This window comes from Phyllobates terribilis, unplaced genomic scaffold (assembly GCF_046119375.1).
Source record: "Phyllobates terribilis strain yellow unplaced genomic scaffold, ASM4611937v1 Scaffold_2__4_contigs__length_985480577, whole genome shotgun sequence".
In the NCBI taxonomy this organism is placed as follows: domain Eukaryota; kingdom Metazoa; phylum Chordata; class Amphibia; order Anura; family Dendrobatidae; genus Phyllobates; species Phyllobates terribilis.
This window is the reverse complement of record NW_027362762.1, coordinates 92,446,214-92,465,941: the sequence shown is the minus strand read 5'-3', so window position 1 is coordinate 92,465,941 and position 19,728 is coordinate 92,446,214.

Genomic DNA, 19,728 nt, shown 5'->3' with positions numbered 1-19,728 from the left:
CCTGATAGGCCGTCCATCTCTATCAGACGTTCTAAGAACCTTCGGGACTATCTGGTAAATTCACACCATGAAGGTTCGACAGTCACCACATTTTTGGATGGTCAGATAAGAAGGGGTGGATGTGTCCCCTGTGGTCGGTGTGTAGCATGCCCAAACGTTGAACGGACCGATACATTTTTTGACTCTGAGAGATCTAAGACATATAAAATTAAAAAGGCAATTACATGTACTACAAAATATGTGATCTACTTTGCCACTTGTCCATGTGGACTTATATATGTGGGTATGACTACCCGTCAATTTAAGATACGGATCCGTGAACACGTTTTGGGCATTATAGCTGCGGCTGACCACACGGACACCTCCACCCTAAAGACTATACCACGTCATTTTAAGACATATCATGACTGCAATGTCTCACTATTTAAAATAAGAGGCATTGATTGCATCGTCCCTAATGTACGGGGTGGCAAGTTGGGACTTAAACTTGCCCAAATGGAGTCCCGCTGGATCTGGACCCTTAATACTCTGCACCCTAAAGGATTAAATGAGAGCATAAGTTACTCCTCCTTCCTGTGACCTGCCACCCAGTATAACTAACTATATCCGTATTGGTTCAACAATGTGGTGGTTTGATTTTACAATATGGTTTTATCATGCTTTTACTTACCATCGCTATTTTTTCTGAATATTTTTTAGGAATCTCTTTTCTTGTTTTCCTTATCTTTGGTCTTGGATGTAGTCTGTCTGCTTTTCCTTGGGGGCCGCACTGTTGGTTTGGCTGGTGTTGGCGCTTGGTCTGCATCGGAGTCCACGGGGATACCGTACAAGCTTGAAGAATCTGGAGGAAAATAGGATATCTATAAGCACTGATCATGTATATACTGTGGATTTATGCATTCTGTGTAGTCTCTTATAATGTTAAATGGAGATATATAATAACAAATAAGTTCTGTCATGATGTAATTATAATAGAGATACACATTGAGTCGTTATTACGTATATGTACTGTCTCCATTGATAGTGGGCCTCTAAATATATTTATATATGAATTGTTTTATCTAAGCTATTGTATGTGGACAATGCACGTGATTATACCTGGCTTTAACTATCTAGCCTGTGCTAATGATGTATTTGGTGCTGTGTGACCCAGAGTGAAGTCTATGTACATTTAGCTTTTCCCCTCCTTGTATTGATAAATAGATGCTACTACCTAACTATTCTTGTATTGGTTCCACTATTATGTGGTTTTCTCTTCTGACTTTTTTTCTTCTGTTTGTTTAAATAGGAATATAGGGACCGAGCACGCATGCGTGCTATGTGGCTCTGGAGGCCCGCCCGCTCTCTGTGTTTTTAGTGATACCCGATGCAGAGGTCTGTGTCTGGGTGTCATGTGATGCGGACGCTGGCTGGCGTCTTGGGCTCCATGGCGATGCATGCGTCACTTCCGGTCTCCTGCCGGCATTCCCGCGTTCATTGAGACATTCGGGCTATTTCCGCCTTGCGGCTACTCGTCGTATATAAAGCATGGCAGTTCCCCCTCACCCATATACCCCCTGACGAAGGGTGACCGAAACGCGCGTCGGGGTATCCGTCCCGCGTGTGCGCTCTCCTCACACAGTCCTCCACTACTGAATGCTTTCTTGATTTCCCTGTGACGTGGGCTCTAACTCCTTGGTACGTACTGGATATATTTTTCTCCCCCCCCCCACCCCCTCCCTTCTCCCCCCTCTCTCTCTTTTGTTTTTCTCTATGGTGATGTCTCCTCTGTTTGGATATGTTTGTAATCTCATGATGTACTTTTTGAGTAGTGGGGCACTTTGTGCGGAGTTTGTCATGCGGGGCGGGATGTGGTTTTAACCCTCTTTGTTGTACTTTTTCCATTTCCCCCATTGTGCAAATGATTATATTTAATAAACTTTGCTATTTTGCTTAATTTGTGGCCCCTCTATCGTTTTTTCTGTTTTTTGGTGTCTTATATATTTCTACCATTGAGCAGTGATGCGGCCATAATCCATAGTGATAACACAGACAGTTGTGGAAGTGAAACTCATTCATCTTTCTTTCTGAAAGTTGTAATTAATCAGCCACTTCTTTCCTGTCTTCTTGTTTTCGTACAGCCATTCTCTTCTCCGTCTTCTTGAAGGAGTAAAACTGTTAAGATTCTTATTAAAGAGAATTTTATAGCAGCAAATATTGATTCCCAAAATTGAGAATTGTTTTCCACCATATGTCCATCTTCTGTACCCATACTCTAGCAAATACAGTGTTTAGAAGCCTTTAAAAAGCTAATTGCACTCGTAGAGAATGCTCGTAATACTGGCAGCCACTAAATATTCAATCAAAATTGCTACCCACCATTAGCTCTGTCAGTAGTTAGGTAAACAATGGTTAACACTTATATAGTTCAAAAATAAATTTTTAATGAAATATGGCAAAATTGAGCTAAAAAAAACGAGGTATTAGACAATTGTGTACATGTCCTACACAGATACACCGTAACATTCTCAGAATAATATCAATAGCATGTAGGATGTCAACTTCAGTGAATGATGGGATTAAGAAAATTCACAATCTCCCTATCATTTTCATATATAGGTAAGTACTCCTCCAATCAAAGCCCATAATTAATAAAGTGTCAGTGCTTAGGAGAAATATATTGCTAAACAATATTATATTAAAGAGAAATGTACCCATGGTAATGAGCTTATCTGATGTAGACAGTGGCCAGGGTTGGGGCTGTCAGGTGTCCCTATATGACTTTAATGCGCTTGCACTTTCTATAGTACTATTGATATTATTCTGAGACTGTTACTGTGTATCTGTGTAGGACATATACACAATTGTCTAGTATCTTTTTTATTAAGCTCATTGTATGCTTATACATACAGGCTTGCCTTCAATGGTCTTATTTTAGCCAGTCCCTCACACTAGAGGCACCTGTTTTTTATATGTGTTGGTTGTTATTTTTGCAATATTTCAATAAAAATTCATTTTTTAACTATATAAGTGCTCACCATTGTTTACCTAACTATTGACATAGAGGTTATGGTTGGTAGCAGTTTTGATTTACTATTCAGCACACGACACTATACTTTACTTATGGATCTATTTAAAATGATTTAAGCCACTAAATATGTACATATTCACAGCTGGAGGTTACAATTCATCTTGTCAATGGAGTGTGTCATTGCAAAGTTTGACACTGTCTACAATGATTGGACATGCGTAGCGACATCTCCCCAACTAGTAACACCCAGTTGTCAATTTATGCATATTTCTAGGATGAATAAGAGAGGAAAGACACAGCACAAAGTTCTTGGAAAAAATGCTGCAGAATTGTTATTTTATATAGAAGACAATTATTTACTAAATCAGACATGTCCAGAATAATGACAGGTTCTTTGTCCATATACAGTTTTAAAGTAATTTTTGAGGGTATATAATCCAAAGATTGTGATTCTACGGTAGATTAAACTTTGAGGACCTGTCACTTACTCAAAAAATGAAGTTACATATCTTGTAAAAATCTCTGAGTTCCCCTGATTCTGCATCTCTTTTCCATTTGTGCTGCGTGACTCCATTGTAGAGATATTCACATTTGTTTCTTCTGGAGTGCAGTATGTGAAATCTCTGAGTGCGCTTTCACACCTCCCTACCAGTTCCTGCCAATCACAGCTCGGCAGTGTCTGAGACTGATAGACTGCTAGATCACCTGCCAAGCTGTGATTGGTAGCATCTGGAAGGGAGGAGTGAAATTGCATGTCCTCAGCAAAGACTATGAAGAACTTGGACTGCAAGCAGAGATTTCACACACTGCACTCCAAAAGACACAAATGTGAATATCTCTTCAATAGAGTAACGCAGAACAAAATGGAAAAGAATGGCAGAATCAGGGGTAATCAGGGATTTTTCCAAGGTATTTAACTAACTATAATTCTAAGTAGAATAAATGATTGTGGACACTCACAAATATAAGCATTAGGCCAATTGCTATCATAGGGATAAGCCACATCTGACTATGAATTTCCAATGAATTTCAGATGTATTTATAGTGGTTGACCATGGAATGTATGGACGGGACTGACCCAACAGAAAAGGATCCGCTCTCAGAAGGTAGCCTTCTGTCCTGGCTCATAGAAGATGATCTACGGCACACACCCCAAATCCATGAATTCTATATCACCAGATCAGTCGGTCATATGTAATGTTGTTGTAGTGGGTCTCTTTTTTTAGCCTCTAAATTATGCCGGAAACATAGGAATAAATGTATTTACATCTACTATCTTCTTTTATCAGAGAAAGTAAGCAAAGCTATAAATCATGTTTTCCTTGTTGGTCAGATTATTAATCAAGATCGCAGTTTAAATCTTCTTAAGGAAAAGAAAAGACTGAAAAAAAGACTTGACTCATTAATTAAAAGTAATATCAGTTGTATTTATTTATGAACTTGGCCTCTGTGTTCTCTCTGTACAGATTATCTTCTCCAACTTCTTTCCTAATTGTGGCAAACTGATAAAACCAATATAGGTACAGAGCAGTCAGGAACATTCAGTGTCAGGATGAGTTATCTCTATTCACATTCTGATCACATATCTCTAGTCACAGATTCGCCAGCATGACCTTTATACGTAATAACACCAATGGTACAGAAAGGTAAGTTATCTGGGAAAGGTACGCATTCTACCTTCTTTTTTAATTCCCAATATTACTAGAATCCACATTAATTTAACTCATTAACAACTTTACTAAATCACTTAACAAAAGCAAAATGTTAAATATAAACAGCTCTGTGCAAAATTTTTCGACAGCTGTGTAAAAATACTGTAAAGTAAAAATGCTTCCCAAAATAGAAGTGTTAATGGTTTATATTTATCAATTAAAAAGGTGCAATATGTATACAGAAAAACAAGAGAGACACATTTGGAAATGCAGTCAGATATATCTTAGGAATATTTTTATTGAATTTTAACAAGCAAAGGGGATGAATCACAGAACACAGGAAATATTAAAAACAGTGCGATGGAGGGGCACCAAGGGAGAGGGGGCAATAAATAACTCAAGATAAGGTTTGTTTAATCTCATTGGACATCCATCAATATAGGCGGCTGAATGATACTTATGTGGATAAAGTGCAATCTTTATTAAAGTGCAAGTGCCTGACAAATATAGTAGAGTACAAATATATGCTGTATGATAATGTATTATTGCCAAGTGGCTAAATTAAATAGATCAAATGAGGTATAAACCGATAAAATACCAGAAAAATACATCTAGTGCACAGAAACCACTGTGAAAGATTAAATACTATTATGAAAGTCCCTCTGCCTATGGACTCTACAGGGGACCAGGTGAAGCAGCCAAAAATATCAAAGTCTATAATGCACAACAACTACTTACATCCACTATGGATACCAGCACCCTCCTCAATGGCGCACACCCCGACGCGCGTTTCGAGACAGCCGCCTTCGTCAGATGTGCCGAAACGCGTAGGTCCATGATTGGGTTAAGATAGAATATTTTCTGACATATTATATACCCATTTGTTTCTCTCTTTTTCTTTCTAATATGTATACAGTGTAACATACCTGGCGGCGCCCTTGCATGGTGGTCCATCTCCCACTGTGCAAGAGCGCACACTTGATCTCCAGTCCAGAATGTCTCTCTGGCTTCCCTCCATGCTGTCTGTTTGTGTCTGTTTCTGCTGCTTAAGGGCGGCGCCCGATCACTTCCTGCTTTTTGTACCTGCTGTGGGTCACACCCCTTGTGCGTCCTCAGCCTATTGCTGTCTGTCACCTGGTATATAACCCAGCTGCTCCAATCAATCCCTGCCTGAGCATTGTGTTTCATTCAGTGTGTGCTTGCACTCTGAAGGTGCCAGGTCCCGTTCTGTGTTCTCTTGTCTGCGTATCCTGGAGGCTGTATTTCCAGGCCTGTCTGAACACGCTCCTAGCCTGTTCCTCCCGCCTTCTAGGGGCCGATTACCTAGACCCGCTCCTGTATCTTGTCTGTCCTGTCTGAACACGCTCCTAGCCTGTTCCTCCCGCCTTCTAGGGGCCGATTACCTAGACCCGCTCCTGTGTCTTGTCTGTCCTGTCTGAACACGCTCCTAGCCTGTTCCTCCCGCCTTCTAGGGGCCGATTACCTAGACCCGCTCCTGTATCTTGTCTGTCCTGTCTGAACACGCTCCTTGCCTGTTCGTCCCGCCTCTCTGGGGGCCGTATTCCCAGACCCGCTCCTGTATCCCGCTGCAGTGTCGGTCTCTTCCGTACACTCAGTTCCAGTCTGAACTCTCTCCTATCCTTTACCTGTTTTGCCTCTATGTCCGTTCCTTTCCTTTTTCTGCAGAGTCTGAACTCGTACCTAACTCCTGCTTGTTGTCTCTGTACTCCCGTTTGTGTATTTGTGGTCCACTCGCTACTTCACTGCAAGTACCTTGTGGGTATCTGGCTCTGCCTTTCCCTTCCTGTCTGTTCCGTGTGAACAGAGCCCTGTTCCCCCTGCTCAGTCTCGCTCCGCTCTGACTCCTTTGCTCACTGCTCCGGCAGTCTCGCTCCGCTCTGACTCCTTTGCTCACTGCTCCGTCAGTCTCGCTCCGCTCTGACTGCTTTGCTCACTGCTCCGGCAGTCTCGCTCCGCTCTGACTCCTTTGCTCACTGCTCCGGCAGTCTCGCTCCGCTCTGACTCCTTTGCTCACTGCTCCGGCAGTCTTGCTCCGCTCTGCTCTTGCTCACCGCTCCTGGCGGTCTCGTCCTGCTCTGCTCTTGCTCACCGCTCCTGGCGGTCTCGTCCTGCCTCTGCTCTTGCTCACCGCTCCAGGCGGTCTCGTCCTGCTCTGCTCTTGCTCACCGCTCCAGGCGGTCTCGTCCTGCTCTGCTCTTGCTCACCGCTCCAGGCGGTCTCGTCCTGCTCTGCTCTTGCTCACTGCTCCAGGCGGTCTCGTCCTGCTCTGCTCTTGCTCACCGCTCCAGGCGGTCTCGTCCTGCTCTGCTCTTGCTCACCGCTCCAGGTGGTCTCGTCCTGCTCTGCTCTTGCTCACCGCTCCCGGCGGTCTCGTCCTGCTCTGCTCTTGCTCACCGCTCCCGGCGGTCTTGTCCTGCTCTGCTCTTGCTCACCGCTCCAGGCGGTCTCGTCCTGCTCTGCTCTTGCTCACCGCTCCAGGCGGTCTCGTCCTGCTCTGCTCTTACTCACCGCTCCAGGCGGTCTCGTCCTGCCCTGCTCTCGCTCACCTCTCTGGGCGGCCTCACTCTGCTGTGTTTGTCTGCCACATCTGTGGTTCTGTTCCAGAGTCCCAGTGTTTACTGGGTCCTATCCCGCCTGTGTTCCTACCTGCTAGTGCCTTCCTGTCTGCACTCTAGCCGTGCTTGCCTGTACCCCCCTGCCTGCATACCCGCCTGCCCGCATACCAGTCGTGCCTGCCTATTCCCACCAGTCTGTGTGCCAGCCTAACCAGTCTGTTCCTGTATTCCCCTGTGTGGGTCAACAGCCGTGTCCGGGGTCTGTCCTGGAGTAGCACCTGGTCCCTCTGCTCGGTTCCTCCTGGGTGCACTGGCGTCGTATGCCGTCGTGCGACCCTGGTCGGATCGGGTGAATACCTAGTTACGCCCCTCCAGGCATTCACTCTCCGGCACGGTCCAGTGGAATCACACGCACACGCCGCTCAGCCCGGGCGTGTGCATTACATACAGTGTATATTTATATCCATACACACATAGATAGTGTTTCCCCTGAAAATAAGACCTAGCCTGAAAATAAGTTTTTTTAGCATGATTTTTCAGGTTTTTTAGAGTATGCTTAAATTATAAGCCCTACTCCAAAAATAAGCCCTAGTTGCGGTTCAATGAGAAAGTGTCCAGGCAACTAAAAAAATTGAAGAATTCAGCAGGATCCTTCAAATAAATCAGACACTCCCAAAAGAAAGCAGACACCCCCAAAAGAATCTCACTCGCCAGACACCAAACAATTAGAGTAGGCAAGTGCCGGTGGTGGATGGGCTCTCACATAGAGATCTGCGTCACTGGTCCCTTGCCGTTCCAGCTGCATGGCACGGTAGCTCTCATACACAGATTGGGTACCAATACTCCGCTACCAAGTACAAGCATTTTTCCTGCTTCCGGTTACCAGGGGGAGCCAATTGCTGCCAGGGGGACCTGCCAGTGACGCAGTCTTGTGTGTGATAGCTCATCCACTTGCCAACTCTTCCGTAATTTTTTGGGGTCTAGTGAGTGCAATTCTTTTGTGGGTAAACCAATATTTGCAATCAGTCCAAGTATATAGAGAATAACAATTGTAAATTTAAGTAGGTAATTTAAACCATAGTAAATACGGTATGTACCCACCACTATAGGACTGGTATGTATCATTCTGCACCATGGGAACAGAAGATCAGATAAGAAAGTGTACAACTGAAACAGTAATAGGATTAAGACACAATTTTTTAACAAAATTTAGATAAAGTATAATTTATTGAAAAATGCACATTAAAATATAAATATAGCAATTGGCCAGTAGATGACACCTCATGACAAATAAATAGGGAAAGATATGAACATATAAAATACCGTAGTAACCGAGTGGAGTATTCATCAAATGATAAGACCTACAATTTCCAAAAGTAATTTTACCTAACATGTATATGACAAATAGAAGTGGCATTAATTCCTTTTGTCTTATCATTTGATGACTAGATGTCATTTGATGTCTAATAGACATCGGTATATGACAGACACAAAGACCATTGTTAGGCTTACATTTTTGTTGTAAGCCATTGACACTTCCTGATCAACCTGCATGGTCGACCATAGGCTGACATAGAGGACACTCTCCCTCTGATAGAGTTTTCAGGGTGAGATGTAAGCTAGGCTGCAGTGTGTGGGTCAAGAAGGAGAAACAGAGATAACAAGGAAGATATACATTATAGCTGTGGATAATTAGATCCCAGATAAGGACAATATACCCTAATGCTCAAAAAAGTAAAACAGCCAGGAAATAAAGCTCAGCTTCAGCAAGTATGGAGCCAAATGTCCAAGAATATACAGCTGTGAGTTTGTGGGGACCCTTAAACAGCAAGGCAAGGAAGTAACAGGGGCAACATGTAGGCAATTCCTGAAAGTGCTAGTGAAGAACACTGGGCTTGCCAATTTGAGCTTGCTCACTGCATTAAAGTGGGCTGTAGTCAGAAGAAAGAACTACTTGAAGTATGAAGGGCTGAAACCAGTCATATCATGTAATAGATGTGTTTTTCACAAGGAATGTGCTGTCACATGTACACTGACGAGCGAAACGGTAACAGCGTTTTGAACTTTTGACTTTCAGGCTCCATATCTCACCATCCACTACTGCTTGGAATGTGAGACTGCCATCATTTTATAAACAATCATCTTGGCTATCTCATGCATAAATTTGACTTCCAACTATTTTGCATATGATTAGTTATGCGCATTCTTGTCTCGTCACTGCATTGTTTCTGTTTTGCTCCTGGTGGTGGAAAAATCTTTTTCTTCCTGTATCCTGCAAATTACAACCTGTTCTCACATTCCTTAATAGCTCACTGTGTTATTAGGTTGATTCCCAAATGAAAGGTCACTAGTTCGAATCGAGGAGCAGCCATGAAGATTTCCCAAGAAAAGAAAAACAGCATCATCCAGCTCATCGATGGCGTTCTATCGGCCAAAAAATTGTCAAAATGCATCATGTGAGTGCCATGATGGTTGGCAGAATATGAAATTAAGTCCGTCCATCCATAAAAAAACCAAGAGGTGGATGTCCCGGCAAAGTATCAAAGTCAACATGTCGGCTCATCACGATGTCTATCAGTTCTGGAGCGACAACCACGGCAGTGGAGGTGGCTCGTATACTTCGTAATAGTGAGCTCACAGACATCCATGCAAGCACCGTGCGATGCACATTACACAAGTCAGGAGTGGTGGCCCGAAAAAAGGTGAAGAAGCCTCGACTTCAATATCGCCATAAGAAGCGTTGGCTCGAGTTTGTAAAAAAGGACGAAAAGTCGACAGTAGAAGATTGGAAACGGGTGATTTGGAGCGATGAGATGAAAGTCAATACACTAGGTTCTGATGGGTGCAAATGGGTCTGGAAGAAACAAGGGAGAAAGGGGCTAAAGGATCTAGAAATTAAAGGAACTGTCAAGTACAGTGGAGGAAGCCTCATGATATGGAGTTGTTTCACAGCCAAAGGTGTTGGACACTTGACCAGGATCGATTGACAGTGTTCCAGCAGGACATCAACCCGAGGCAAAGAAATGGTTGAATAACAGTGAAGCAGAGGTGTTGGATTGGCCCCCACAATCCCCAGACCTTAACCCAATCGAACACTTATAGGTAGAAATGAAGAAAAAGCTGTATATATACCCAAATGAGTCGACCAGTATGCATCAACTTTGGGAACGTGTAGAAGAGACCTGGGATACGATTTTTCTCAAGACATGCTTGAATCTGGTTGAGAGCATGCCCAGAAGGATTCAGGCAGTGTTGAAAGCCAAAGGTGGATTTACAAAATACCAACATAAAAATTAAAATTTAGATTTTTAGGAGCAAAACAGTAACAATGCAGTGACATGACAAGTGCATAACTAATCATATGCTAAATAGTTGCAAGTCAAATTTATGTATGCAATATTTGGGCTTATTAGCGCACATATTGCATCTACATTTACAGTTGTAAAGTAATTAAGGTGAAGTGGATGCGTTAAAATCTTATTATGACTATGTCTGAAATAATTTGTGTTTAGGTAAAAGGACTAGAACACTGAACACTGGTGCAAAAATGAATTTCCACTTTTTATCGACATTAACAATATGCAAATTCATTATCAACAAGCCACAATAAACACTAGGACAGGCGAATGGAGTTACTGAAGCAGCACCAGAGTATTTAATTACCAGAATGCCATTATCTCAAACCCTTGGAAAAATAAACTTTTATTTACCCTGCTTTAAAACTGCCTCTATTTTAATTATTTTTTTTAATGACACAGACATCATGAGCAGGAAGCGGTCTTCCTAAGGAAATAAATGCCATTTAATCTCCTAACATGTGTAATAAAGCTGTAATTTAGGGGAATTCCCATCTCAGTAAGGGATGGCATATCATTGGGATATGCCATTATTTAATGATCATTAGTGGTCCTATTTATGGGACGCCCACCAATAAGGTCCTGGGAATGAAAGGGATGTACAAGTCATGGGCAAAAGTTTTGAGACTGACCAAAATTTAGTTTTTGCTGTTTCAGTGTTTTTAGAGCTTTTAGTCTATGGTTACTGCAGTACAATTATCAGAATAAGTTTTTACACTTTTATTGAAAAACATCAAATTTATGAAAAGACTCAATATTTACAGTATTGTCCCTTATGTTTCAAGACTTTTGCCCTTCGTCTTGTTAGCTGGATATCGGCTTCTGTGCCAAATCCTGACAGATGACCGCCATTCTTGTCTAATCTGTACTTTATCACAATTTCTGTGGGGTTTTTCTGTGCGATGTGGGGAGTCTCCTGGCCAGCACTTAGTTATCACTTTTGCACTATCACATGTCCTCCATCATGCTGGAAAAATTATTGTTCATCTTCACCAATTGCTCCTGTTTGGTTGGAAGAAGTTGCTCTTCAGGATGTTTAGATCCCATTCTTTTTTCATAGCAGTGTACTTAGACAAAATTATGAGTGAGCCCACTCTATTGATGAAAAGCCCCCACACATGATTGGCCTCAGGATGCTTTACTGTTGGCATGACACAGGATCATGGTAGCGCTCACCTTTTCTTCTACAGACAATCATTCTTCCAGATGTCACAAACCATCTGATGGGGCCTTCATCAGAGAAAATAACTTTAAATCTACAGTCCAATCCTTGTACTTCCTGTAGAAAGGCAGTCTGTGCTTGCTGTTTTTCTCGAAGAGAAGTGGCTTCTTTGTTGCCCTTCTTGGCACCAGTCCGGCCACCAAAATCCTTCACTACACTGTGCATGCACATGCCCTGACACCTTCCTGCTGCCATTCATGAGCCAGCTCTGCATTAGTGTTGAATAAATCCTGTAGCTTAATCTTCTTTAGAAGACGGTCCTGGCACTTGCTTGACCTTCTTGGGTGACCTGAAGTCTTCTTCACAGCAATTGAACCTCTCTCTTTGAAGTCCTTGATGATCCAATAAATTGTTGATTTGCATCTCCTATTCATTTGCTCACACTTCATAACAATCCAGAGTTACAGCAAATTCCCACTATAAAAACTGAAGCAGCAAACTTTGTGTGAGTCACAAAACTTTTGGCTCCAATTGTAGCGCTAAATCAGCATTGACTCCACTGTCTTCCTTTGCACAGCAACACTACTGGCCACCTGGATGTGCAGAGAATTACTCGCAGCCCCATTCACTAGACTAGCACTAAAGCAATTGGACGACAATGTCCTTGTGGAGATGAAAAACCAAAGCAGTGCTGCAACTCCTTCTTCTTAAGGATCAATTACGGTACATATCTTAGCAATATGTCATAACTTACTGAGTTGGGAATACCACTGTAAGAAAGACACTTAACTTTGCCACTGGACACCAGTATTATAAAGGGCTGGTGGGTGGATGGACCTGTTACACATTTTGCATTGCAACCCAGATGCTTCAACAGCCATGCTAAGAAATGTAGGGTGGCCCCATAGACTTTATGGCTTATGTATTGTGGATGGCATTGTGGCTGGTGTAAATGACATTGTGGCTATCATAAGGGTCATTGTGGCTGCCAAAATGTGTGCGTGGGAGTTCAAGTGTAATTTTTCCTGAAAGTATGCAGGGCTGTCATATTGGATTTTCCAGGTAGGGCACAAGCCACCAAAGAGGAAGAGAGACTTTAAAGCGACCTGTCAGCAGGATTGTGCTTAGTAAACCACATACACTGTAAGGTGGGCGACATTACACTGATTAATATGATACCTAGGTTGGTGAAATCCGTCCTGTGGTTCTTGTGTAATCTTTACTTTCAGTTTGGAGATAATGATATGCTCGTGCTTCGGGGCGGCCTGTGGGGGGCGCTCTATCTGGTGCTCTGCTTACTTATTCATCTGTATGCTCTTATGACAGCTCACTGATCGTTCACTGACCTGCCTCCTATTTTACCTAGCCCCGCACTACTAGATGCATTATGTAAAATAGGAGGCAGGACAGTGAAGGCACAGTGAGCTGTCATAAGAGCATATAAATGAATATGTAAGCAGAGCACCAGATATAGCGCTCCCCACAGGCCGCCCGGAGCATGGACATATCATTATCTCCAAACTGAAAGTAAAGATTACACAAGAGTCACAGGACGGATTTCATCAACCAAGGTATCATTTTAATCAGTGTAATGTCGCCCACCTGAGAGTGTATGTAGTTTACTGAGCACAATCCTGCTGACAGGTGCGCTTTAAGACTACTAGAGACTCTGAATATACTGTCGCCATTTCAACAAGTCTCTGACCGGGTTTAAGTAGTTCACAGTTAGGCCTGCTGACATATTTTGTTAAGTCTTACTCTGACCTATCACTTTTTTCATATAGAGAACAATACAGCACCTGTTTTCAGTGAAAACGTCAAGCTCTTGTGCCCTAGTGACTGCCACAGTAAAAGCGTTCTGTTAGAATAAAGGTTTGTGCTCGGACTTCTGCCTCCTGTGTTACCTATCATTTTTCTTGCACAATTTAACAGCTGGAAAAAAAACTGACTCTCCGCCCAGTTCTAAAGTCATAGTCCAGTGCCTAGGGCGGCGCTTAGCATGGGGCAAAAGTGGATCCTCCTAGTTCTTAACAATAATGCATTACTCCTACCTCCTCCTCTCTTCTTGAGATAGACTTTGCAACAGAAGTGAGAAAGTGTGACTGTAAATCACTTACACCGCTAATGTATCAACTTACTTCATGTCTTTATTGAGTTGAGCCTTCCTGCTTCTCATGTTCTAAGTAGCAGAAGCCAAGAAGCCGTGGAAGAATTGACAGTCCTGGAGACATTAAATGGAGCAATATGTGGCATTGTGCCATAACGTGACCTTAACAGCTGTGCAGTGGAGAAGGAAGCAGAGCAAAAATTTACTCTTGAACTCCAGTTACACTATGGTGCATGCCATCCTGATTTGCTGAAGGGGTTGACTGTTTTACAAAATTAATTTTAAAATAGTACTTTAGGAAATTCTGACTTAAAGTGATTTTCTGGGGCTTTAATAATGATGACCTTTCCTTTGGATACATCCTATATATTAGATTGGATCACCTCCACTAGTCAACTAATTGCAGGTGCCACTGTGCACTAGAACTGGCACTGTTCAGTATGTTGTATAGGACTGTGAAATGCTCTATCCCAGTCACTTGTATGGGAGAGTGCTTGCAGTACCGTTCATGGCCACTACGCACTATTCATGGCATCCAGGTGATGTATAGTGTTGAGCATTCCGATACTGAAATATCGGGTATCGGCCGATATTCGCGGTATCGGAAATCCGATACTTAATTCCGATACTTTTGGAATATCGTATACCGGAATCGGAAGTTCCCATAATGCAATGAGCCAGTTTCATTTTATTCAGCCAATGAGGATCTTAAGAAGTGTGGGCACATCCTGTTAGGCATGTAGGCATGTTAACTAATGGCATGGCTGTGATTGGCTGCTGAAATGATGTCATGATGCACTATAAAAGCCACCGCCACCATTTTGAGCTCACTCTGCTGTGAATTCAGTTAGGGATAGGACGCTGTTGTTCTGAGGGACAGTTTTAACTACCTATTTGCTCTATACTGCTTTACCCAAGCTACTTTATAAATTGCTGTGCCTTGCAGCGCTAGTGCACAGTTCTCTGTGCTGTTCACCGCTGTCTGCAAGGTCTCTGTGTGTGAGTGCAGCTCACGCTGTAGTGTGTGCTTCAGCCAAGTCTGGTTGTAGTGCACTCAGTGTGTGTCACTGCCTCATACATTGTCCTTTTTTGCTAATTGATAATTTTTCCTGATATCTCCTATTAGTGTGGTGGTTCCATCCGTATCCAGCTACATTGGTTCCAAACACACTATATAGGAGTAGATAGAGAAGTTTTATTTTGTTTTGCAGCGCTAGTGCACAGTGCTCTGCATCTGCACTGTTCACGGCTGTCTGCAAGGTCTCTGTGTGTGAGTGCAGCTCACGCTGTAGTGTGTGCTTCAGCCACGTCTGGTTGTAGTGCGCTCAGCGTGCGTCACTGCCTCATACATTGTCCTTTTTTGCTAATTGATAATTTTTCCTGATTTCTCCTATTAGTGTGGTGGTTCCATCCGTATCCAGCTACATTGGTTCCAAACACACTATATGGGAGTAGATAGAGAAGTTTTATTTTGTCTTGCAGCGCTAGTGCACAGTGCTCTGCATCTGCACTGTTCACGGCTGTCTGCAAGGTCTCTGTGTGTGAGTGCAGCTCACGCTGTAGTGTGTGCTTCAGCCACGTCTGGTTGTAGTGCGCTCAGCGTGCGTCACTGCCTCATACATTGTCCTTTTTTGCTAATTGATAATTTTTCCTGATTTCTCCTATTAGTGTGGTGGTTTCATCCGTATTCAGCTACATTGGTTCCAAACACACTATATAGGAGTAGATAGAGGAGCCTTTCTGCAACATTGCCCTGCAGCCCCAGCCAGATTAGTATTAGCCTATTTTTTGTAGCCTCATCTATTGCATTGTAGGTTACCTTTCTGCATTGTAATAGCTACAAAAAGTTTGTGATACTATCCGTATTCCATCTTTGGGCACATCCAGTGTCTTTTTGTGACCAAAAAACCTAAATAAAGTTCACCAAACACTCCACTTTACAGTTGTGTAGGCCACATTAGCTCATATTAAAGTCTAGTCCACACTTTATAAAATTTGTGTTTCTTATACCTGTTAGCAGCTGTTCAGGAATAAGCACACTAAGCCCTTAGTACTTTTCTGCCTATCTTTATCAGTCTACCAAGATGAAGAAGGCAGGGAGTAAGGCTCTTGGGCGTGGGCGTGGGCGTGGAGTTTCTGCATGGAGAGGACGTGGGGATTCTGTGCCTGCTGTGGGCACCAGTGACTCAGCATCCCCCAGCTTTACCAGGCAACAGTCCTTTATGCGCAGCTTTGTAGGAGGTCGCTCTACCCCACTGCTGCGGGAGGACCAAATTGAAGCTGTTGTCGGATGGATGGCAGCTAACGCATCGACTTCAATTAGTTCCAGATCCTCTCAGGTCCTGAGCACTGAAGAGCACCCATCTGTCTCTTCACCACCTGACAAATTGCCCAGGCAGTCAGAGAGCCCTGGACAGGAGCCATCTCTACTTCTGTTCTCAGAATCTCTTGGCTTGGAAAGAGGGGGCCAGCCAAGCAGAATTCGAGAATTTGAAGAAGAGGTAGTATGCAGTGATGCACAACCATTTTGTCTCTCTGAATCTGAAGAGGCGGGTGGGCCAGTGCCTATGGTCAGCAGCACACCTCAGTACGCATCTGATGATGAGACTCAGGTGCCACTTTCTGGTGCGTACTGTGCTGTCGAGACTACCCAGGAGAAGCAGTTGTTTGAAGAGGGTGGTGTAGATGATGAGGTCCTTGACCCATCATGGCGTGAGGGACAGGAAGGTGGTGGGAGCAGCTCTGAGGAAGAGATTCCCCGAACGGCCCAAAAAGGAGGGAGAGGGAGGGGGCAGACTTGGTTGCCTGTAGCCTCCACTTCGGCACCCATTAGGAGCATGGCTCTTCCAAAATCCAAAGCGGGCGCTCCCAAGACTTGCAGTGCCTGGTCCTTTTTTGACACAGTTGCAGATGACATTTGCTTTGTCAAATGCAAGCTGTGCAATCAGAAGGTGAAAAGAGGGAAAAGTGTCAGCAACCTCAATACCACAAATATGTGGAAACATGTGCGGTCCAAGCACGTGGTGGAGTTACAAAAACACACTGAAGACCTAGGCCAACCTACAGCGCCACCTACCACCTCTTCAGCTCGTGTTGTAGCCTCTTCCTCCAGCTGACACACAGCTGGTTCGGCTCCCTCACAGGATCGCCATGGAAGAACCTCTGGCACTGTTGTACAGAGACACAGTGTAATTCCACCCACAGCACCACTTTCCCTGTCATCCTCACACTCCCAGGCCAGTCTACAGCCATCGTTAGCACAGGCATGGGAGAAAAGGCGCCCATACTCGGCAAACCACCCCGGAGCACAGGCTCTGAATGCTGGCATTGCAAAACTACTGGCCCTTGAAATGCTATCATTCAGGCTGGTGGAGACTGACACCTTCCGTAACTTTATGGCATTGGCAGTCCCACAATGCAACGTACCCAGGCGCTTATATTTCAGCAGGCAAGCCGTCCCTGCCCTGCAACAGCATGTGGAGAGAAAAATTAAACATGCGCTACAAAACGCCGTCAGTAGCAAGGTGCACCTGACCACCGATGCGTGGACCAGTAAGCATGGACAGGGACGATACCTTTCCCTCACTGCCCATTGGGTAAATGTTGTAGAGCCGGGTGCAGATCTTGAGAGTGGTGCTGTACGTGTTCTGCCAACTCCAAAGATTGCAGGAATCCAGTCTGTACACATTGACTCCTCCTCATACTCCAGTTCCTCTGAATCAGCGCTGCAGGAGCCGTCACGGTCTACCTCCACTTCGACCAGTGAACAGTTACCTGTTATGATGACCGATATGAGCACAGTCGTGGCCAAACGTCAACAGGCCGTATTAAAATTAATTTCTTTGGGGAATCGAAGCCACACAGCGCAGGAGCTCTGGAATGCCATCAAGCAGCAGAGCGACGTGTGGTTTGTGCCAGCGAATCTCCAGCCAGGCATGGTAGTGTGTGACAATGGCCGAAATCTGGTGGCAGCTCTGGGCCTAGGCAACCTCACTCACATCCCATGTCTGGCACATGTGCTCAACTTGGTCGTGCAGAGTTTTTTGAGGGACTATCCGGATCTTGATGCACTGCTGCACAAGGTCCGCATAGAGTGCGCTCACTTGCGGCGTTCCAGCAACGCAAGATCGCGCATTGCAGCTCTGCAGCGCCGATTACGTCTTCCCGAACATCGCATCATATGTGACCTACCCACCAGGTGGAATTCAACGTTACATATGTTGGAGAGGTTGTGTGAGCAACAGGCAGCAGTAATGGAGTACCAGCTGCAGCAGGCGCAAACAAGTCGCAGTGCGCGCCGTTCACACTTCACCACCACTGAGTGGGCCTCTATGAAGGACATTTGCCACGTTTTGCGTGCCTTTGATTATTCCACGCGGATGGCGAGTGCAGATGAGGCACTAGTCAGCATGACTATCCCCCTTATCTGCCTGCTTGAAAAAACACTGCAAGCACTAAGGGAGGAGGTTTTGGAAGAGGTGGAGGATGAGGAGTCACAAATACCATCTGCTTCTCTACAGTCTGCGCAACGTGGTTCCTCACAAAGGCCTAGGCAGGGGACACTTTGTGAGGAGGATGAGGAGGAGTCAATGGAGGAGGAAGGCATCTGTCCAGAGGAGGGAGGTACACAATGCTCTAGTAGTCAGTATCTAGAGCGAGGGTGGGGTGATGCAGAGCAGGCAGAGATCACGCCTCAAGCAGGGGACAGCGTTTCTTGGCCAGTTGCAGTCTGCAGCACATGGTTGATTTCATGCTGCAGTGCCTGAGAAACGACCGCCGCATCGCCCACATTCTCAACACGGCTGATTATTGGGTGTCCACCCTCCTAGATCCTCTCTACCGGGACAACTTACAAAGCCTCATAACACCGTTGAACCGGGAGCGTAAAATGCGGGAGTACCAAGACAAACTGGTGCATTCCATCATGTTCTCCATTCCACCCGAGAGCAGTGCTGCTAGTGCTTTACAAAGCAGCTCAGTGCGTCGAGGCAGTGGAGGAAGCTCTGCACAAAGAGGGAGAAGAAGCAGCGCCTCAGCACAAGGCAAGACCAGTATGGCCCAAATGTGGCAAAGTTTTGTGTCCCCGCCGCCACAAATGTCTACACCATCAAAGACAGCTCCAGTCAGCAGGAGGCAACGTTTCCGTCAGATGGTGACAGACTACATGTCTTGCCCTCTCAGTGTACTCACAGACGGCTCTTCCCCCTTCAAGTTTTGGGTCTCTAAGCTGGATACATGGCCAGAGCTTAGCCAGTATGCATTGGAGGTGCTGGCTTGCCCTGCTGCTAGTGTATTATCGGAACGCGTCTTTAGTGCCACAGGTAATGTACTAACAGACAGTCGCATGCGCCTATCCTCCGATAACGTTGACCGGCTTACTTTTCTGAAAATGAACAAGGCCTGGATCTCGCATGAATTTGCTAGTCCTCTTCCAGAATAAATAATTGGTTGGCAACAGTATCCAGGTCTCCTGTTGTGTTCATGTTTCTACCACCTGAACTGTAATCCCTGAGCTCCAACACCGCTAGTTGCCGCTCAGAAGTGCCGTCTGCACAGTCATCGCTTTCTCCAGTGTTATTGGGGTTCAGTAACGTCAGCTGATCCCCAGCTGTGTGTACGGCAATTTCTCCTGCTCTGTCCACATCCACTGTACTACTCATTTAAAACTTGCTCCAATTAGACCTCTGGCTCCTCTGTTTTTAGTATTTACCCTGGGCTCCAACACCGCTAGTTGCCGCTCAGAAGTGCCGTCTGCACAGTCAACGCTTGCTCCAGTGTTATTGGGGTTCAGTAACGTCAGCTGTTCCCCTGCTGTGTGTCCGGCAATTTCTCCTGCTCTGTCCACATTCTCACTACTACAGATTT